At 46.7% G+C, this 6,697-nt stretch overlaps 1 long non-coding RNA gene across 1 annotated transcript; it reads left to right on the plus strand.

Annotated features, from left to right (window-relative positions):
• The first annotated feature begins 3,565 nt into the window (after positions 1–3,565).
• On the plus strand, positions 3,566–6,259 carry LOC116629097. The gene is made up of 3 exons (XR_004298700.1): positions 3,566–3,674; positions 5,333–5,397; positions 5,551–6,259. It is a non-coding gene; the product is annotated as an uncharacterized LOC116629097 (long non-coding RNA).
• The last annotated feature ends 438 nt before the right edge of the window (positions 6,260–6,697 follow it).

Raw genomic sequence — 6,697 nt, forward strand, 5'->3', positions numbered from 1 at the left:
AGGGATGCTTTGGGTATTGACTTTTAAGCAATGTCCTTCCAGCTCATGTACATGGAACACCTTTCCATTTGTCATTTTCAATTTCTTCAATGTTCTGTGGTTTTCAGTGTACAGGTCTTTTACCACCATGTTGGTTATGTTCGTTCCTACATATTCTTTTCAATTGTAAATGGACTTAATTTATTTCATTATAGAAACAACTGATTTCTGTATTTTGTAGCCTGTAACTGTACTGAATTCATCTATTTCCAATTGTTGGTAGAATTCTTAAGGTTTTCTACATATAGAATCGTGTCACCTGAAAAGAGAAAGTTTCTTACCAATCTGGATGCCTTTTTATTTCTTGTCTGATTGCTGTGGCTAGGACTTCATTACGTTGGATAAAACCGGTGAGAGTGGACTTCATTGTCCTTTCCTGATCTCTGAGGAAAAAGCCCTGTGTGGGTGTGTGTGTGTCTGTCCATTGAGTATAATATTAGCTGTGGGTTTGTCACACATGGCCTTTATTATGTTGAGGTACATTCCCTCTAAATTCATTTTGAGAGTTTTTATGAATGGATGTTAAACTTTGTCAGATGCTTTTTCTGTGTATGTTAATTTTTATCCTTCATTTTGTTAATGGGTATGTGTTGATTTGCAAATACTGAGCCATCCTCATATCCCTGGAATAAATCCCACTTGGTCATGAATGATCTTTTTAATATATTGCTAAATGCAGCTTCCTAGCATTTTCTTGAGGCATCTATGTTCAACAAGGATATTGACATGTATTTTATTGTCAGTTTGTTTCTTTTGTAGTGTCTTTGGTCTTGGAACCAGGGTAATGCTGGTCTCAGAATGCATTTGAAACCATTCTTTCCTCTTCAATTACTTGGAATAGGTAAAGCCTTTCCTTAAATTTTTGGTATAATTCCTTTGTAAATCCATCTGGTCCTGGACTTCTGTTGGGGAGTTGTTTAAATACTAAATCAAATTTGTTTGTATATAATTGGCCTGTTCAGATTTTCTTCCTGATTCAGTTTTGGAAGATAAATTGCTGGGAGTTGATTCATTTCTCCTAGATTGTCCAATTTGTTTTATAAGACATGACAATTCATATTTTTATTTCTGTGGTCAGTTCTGACTTTTTTTTTTTTTGGAGTTCACCTTAACGACTGGTTAAAGGTTTATCAATTGTATCTTTCCAAAGAACCAGCTCTTGGTTTCATTGATCTCTTCTATTTTTAGTTTCTATCATTTCTGCTCTGATCTTTCCTTCTAGCTTTGTGCTTTGTTTTTCTAAGTCCTTTAGGTGTAACATTAGATTCTTTGTGATTTTTGTTTCTTGAGATAGGCCTGCTTTGCTGTTAATGCCCCTTTTAGAACAGCTTTCACTGTCAGATTTTGGACCATTGTTTTCATTTTCCTTTGTATCTTTCACATTTCATTTCCATGTATTTCCTTCTTGATTTCTCCAGCCCACTGGTTTTAATAGCATGCTTAGCCTCCATGTGTTTTTTTACAATTGTAATTTCTAGTTTCATACCATTGTGGGAAAAGTGCTTGATATGGTTTCTGTCTTCAATTTATTGAGACTCCGATTATGGCCTAGTGTGATCTATCCTGGAAAATGTTCCATATGCACTTGCTAAGGTATTTTCTGGTTTTGGATACAATGTTCTATATATATGTTAAGTCCATTTGGTCTAATGTGTTATTCAGAGGGACTGTTTCCTTATTGATCTTTTGCATAAATGAACTATCTATTGATGTTTGTGAGGTGTTAAACTTCCCTGCTATTACAGTCAATTTCTCCCTTTATGTCTCAATATTTGCTTTATGTTTTGAGGTGCTCTATGCTGGGTGCATACTTAGAACTGTTACAAGGATGATAAATTTTGTGGTATCTGAGTGAAAACACAGTGGTGGTGAGTTTTCCTGTAGGATAGTTATTGAACTTCAGGTTATATACCAATATCTCCTATTTCATGTTTCAGGGATGTGAAAATGCTTTCAGCTTCCAAAAACACTTTTAAGTTGTGTGGGCCTGAACAAAACCATTTTTGTCCTATTGTAATACTTGCATATGGTGCTAATTACGTCGCTCAGAAAAGCCTGTGAAGAAGTCCCTGTTGCACTCGTCCCCTTCACCCACACTTCTGAAGCGTCCTCTTAAGCTTTGAAGACTGATTCTGCTGGCACTTTCCTCCAGGATGTTAGAACAACCTATTTCTGTACTTGTCAGCTTAAGAGGACACTTACTCATCTGTGAAAGAGAATTTTCCCCATTCACCTTCTTCCAGCTCCAAAAGATCGACAGTAAGATGGTCTCCTAGCTGTTCCTTCTGCACTCTGTAATTTTAATTAACTCCAGTCAGTGACTTGAGTTCCAGAAAGTTCAGGTATCACAGCTGCTTCCTTTCTATCCACACCTGGACCACATCCCGCCTTCTACCTGCCACGTTTTTACTTTCAAGATTACTAACCCTTCTATCCCATTCTATAAGTCACAGCCTCAGCACTTTCTCTGTAGATGGACTCTTAGAGCAGGAAAACACTCCAGTGTTCACGGGAGTAGCTGTGCTGTCTGCCTTGCAGGTTGACCAGGATGAAGGGAGACAATGGGTACAGAGTGCTGGGACCACGTTCTCCCCACACATTCTGCACACCCATCAGGAGCAGCGTTCAGCGAACATTGTCTAGCTACAGAATATTCCTGAATAAGTTGGTGCTGGAGCAAACGTGGAGTGGAAACGGTCTTAATCTGTCATTAGAAGGAAGCAGTGATTGTTACTGATAGACTTGACTTTGCTGTACCCTCTTGGCTGCCCTGAGCCAGGCATTAGTTGGAATACATGTAACAAGATGGGGAAAATGGTATCTTCACGGCTGGCCCTAGAAGTCCTCTGTAGTGGGAATGAAACAGCATATCCAGTCAACTGGGAGAAAATAGAACCTTTATCTTCAAATAACTCACTGTTGATTTTAATCTGCTATTGTCCAAGTTGGCAGGAAAGTTGTAGTGAACTTAGGACTTCCCTATGTTTTCCTTACGTCAGTTTGTATCTCAGTTACAGGATCGAGTGTATGTCCATCCTTGTACCCTGCTGACCAGTCCCTGCAGGAGAGGGAAAGTCTGCTCCAGGGGGCCTTAAACGGATGGGCCTCACCCCACAGATGCGGCATCTCTCCCAGTCTCTCCCCGCCCTCCCCCCGACCCCGCACAGGCCAGAAGTCACCTGGCCCTACCTACCCAACCACAGGGCAGGGAGAGGCCTTGGAAGCAGAGAGCTGGAAGTAGCTGGTGCCCAGCTCCAGGAGCCACTGGGCTGTTCTGCCCCTCGGTCTGATCTGAACAGGAGATTTAGGGGGATCTGAGAGAGGTGGCAGGTGAGGAAGAAAAGGGGTGGTAAGGCATTTGTACACAGTGATGGGAGCTGGCTCCACGATCCAAATTTGCAATGAAGTCTACCAAAAAAGACTTAGCATGATGTCAGATTAATTTTCTAGTGGAAACCAGCAAAGAGGCTGAATTTGGCATCCTGAATGATGTGATCCCAGCACTGGCAGCCCACGTGGACACGGAGCCTGCTGGCGCCTTGGCTCTCCGGCTGCTTCCTTGAAGATGCCTTTGCTCTCACAGACCCGCTTCCTGCTGCACAAGTGGAGACGTGTTCCTGGGAGCTGGAGGGGGGGTGAGTCTCTGGTTCCTCCCAACCGTCTGCTCCTGCAGCTTCCTGAGCTGCCCAGAGCAGACCCCACAGGTTCCCCAAACCAACCCAGCAGGGGCCTCCTTCCACAGATTCTTCTGGAGGGGATTCCTCCACAGGGGCCCCTGCAGCTGTAGAGAAGTGTCACCGCAAGGCTTTTGGAATTTGTCCCCATCCAGTTACTCCCTTCCATCTGTGGTCAGTTCTCACCCATTGAAAGACACCTGTGCTGATTTTTAAAGATGTCTGAAAGAGGGGGGAGAGGTGCGTGTTTCCGCTCAGGGACCCATGTGATGGTGACGATGCCTTGTCCCCGCCAGAGAAGGCTGTCCTCTTGCAGGGAATGGTGCTTCTTACCCCATTGTGTGATCCCCTCCTGAAATGCTAAAGGGAAATGCTATTTGAGAAAAGGCCATTCATTAGAGGCTGGTCTCCAGGCTCAGGTGAGAGAGACATGGCATAAAGAATACCGAATGGGACTGGAAAAGACTGAAGCAAACAAAACCGACCTGTACCATCAGGCTCTCAGAAGGAAATAGATGACCCGTGTAGAGACACAGCAAGCCGTCCTTAACCTGTTTCAGGGGTGGGGGAAGGATCGAGGCGATCGGTGAGAACATGAAGCACCCTGGGCTTGCAGTGTGGGCAGTCCTTCCCTCCCCTAGGCCAGAAGAGGCAAGTGGGGGAACAGGTGGACCCCAGTGCACATGGGGGGGGACACAGGTGTGGGAAGGGCAGCTTGGCAGCAGCAAGTCTTGTCTGGAGACCCACAGGACATGCTGGAGTATGGCGTCTGAGGCAGAAGTGGTGCATGAATACTGAGGTAGCTCTACTATTCCTCTGCTCTGCCCCTGCTGAGATGAGAGATTCTCTTAGAGCCACTAACTGGGAGGACGGGGGAGCCTGTGTGATGAATGTAGCCGCTTGGGGCGCAGAACAGTGTCCCTAGTCTTGATGAGACCATAGCATGAGCAATGCCTGAAGTACGGGGCTGCACGGGAACATCAAAGAGCCACTGTGTATGTCCCGGTCCAGAGCCCAGGGAAGGGCGAGCCCCTGCAGGCAGGAAGTGGAGTCGGAGCTGGGTGAGAAATCTGCGTGGGAAGAAGCAGCTCTCCTGGGACCCACGTCTTCCTTTCAGACCTCCTACCAAACATTCCTGGTCCCCTCCGGTCTTCTCCTGATGGAGATGGAGCTTACACCTTCACATCGCTTCCAGGTTGTGTGGTCACCGACGTTCTAGGCTCCCAAACTGAAAACAAGCTGGCATCTCCTGGTGGGTCCCACACCCAAGTGGCCATAGAACACTGTTCTTCAGCTTCTAACATCATCTTGTTCACCCTTAGTTCCTCAATGACGGGAGGCTTCCTAAAAGACCTTTTTGTGTCTGCTCCCTGTCACATTGTTGGGTCATTAGGGGACAACCAGAGTGAGGTCTCCATAGTGAGATCTCGTGGCTTCTTTCTGGTCAAGCGTTAGGGCAGGCTCCCTGTTTTACCCATGTAGACCAGCCCTAATGTCCAGCATGCGCCCCATGCCCCCCCCTCCCGAAATCTGCCCTCTGTTGCCGGGTTGAGAGCCTCCCCAACCTGCTGATTTCCTAAATGCTCTGGAGTCTCACAGGCTTGTTTTTCTGTTGATAGTTCAACGCCAGTGCTCTGGAAGCCACATCCAGGGTGGAATCCGAGCTGTTCCTCGTGCTGCCTGGGTGAGTGGGGTTATTGAACTCTTCCCGGGCTTACACCTTCATCTGAGAGAGGGGGTGATGGGGCACCTTGTTGTAGGGCTGCCGTGCGGGTTAATGACCTGATGTGGGGAGGGCACATTGGAAGCACTCAGTACGTTGTTGTTACCTGAATAGGCATCACGTCTGCACGCTTAGAAGCACCCTTGATGTTGGCTTCTCTACAAACCTCTCCTGATGCCCGAGTCCCGTCCACTGCCGCAGTGCTCCTGCCTCGTGTCCCACCACTGAAGCTGCTACTATGGGTCCCCAGTGGACGCTGGTATCGGGTCTGTCCCTTCTGGTTGATATCTGCTGGCTTTATGAAGGTGGGCACTTTGTCACTTTCATTTCGTGTCCCTTAGTGCTTGGGGAAGGACTTGCCGGTTGTAAACGCTAACAAGTGATGGCTTTGACCAGAGGTGGGTTGTGTTGAATCTAGTGACTGAAGGGTTTTGAGGTGTGGAAATATCAGCGTCTTGGAACTCCAGAGATGGGCAGAAGTTTGATCAGATTCTGACTTTTTAGATAAACACACCGATTTTTCTCTAAGTCCCAAAGATGGGGCATGGTGATGGAGACAGGCACTCTAGCATTATGGATAAGACAAGTTGGAGGCATTGAAACTGGGACCCTGATTTCAGACAGGCCTGGGTTTGCATCTGCAAAACCCAGTGGTTTTTGTGGGACACTGGGCAAGTGACTTGACCTCCAAGCTTCACTTTATTCTTCAGGAAAAAGGAAAACCATGCCTGCTTCAGAGGATAGTTGTGTCTAATGAGATAAGTGTTCAATGTTGTGCTTGGTAAATGGAAAGTACTCAACAGACGTTGACTTCGTGAGCTGGGAGGAAGACCTCTGTCCTGGGGGGAGGGGAAGGGAGGGGTCAGAACCAGACAGTGCATGGAAAACACAGTTCTGGAATACCAGATGAGCAGTTTGCACTCCCGTCTTGTTGGGGGTGACTCCTAAATGCCCTGTATCAGGATCTTGCTGGGTGCACTCTCTGGCACTCTACTCTGAACCTTCTGAACGAGGACCTCTTGAGCGGGGGGCACAGGAACTGGCAAACTTGATGAGCTTTCCTGGCCATTTTCGGGGGGTGTGTAACTTAGCTGTTGCTAAAAGCCTTGAACAGCACTGACCATAGAAACGGAGGAAGGCGTTCATGGGAATGTGCTGGGAACCCAGCCAGGTGCCCTAGGTCTCAGAGGAATGAACCTGGCCCACAGAATGGACCACACTCCTGATGCTGAAGCTGAAACCGGACTCCCAAGACTTCAGG

The sequence above is a fragment of the Phoca vitulina genome, unplaced genomic scaffold (assembly GCF_004348235.1).
Source record: "Phoca vitulina isolate PV1807 unplaced genomic scaffold, GSC_HSeal_1.0 scaffold276, whole genome shotgun sequence".
Taxonomy (NCBI): Eukaryota; Metazoa; Chordata; class Mammalia; order Carnivora; family Phocidae; genus Phoca; species Phoca vitulina.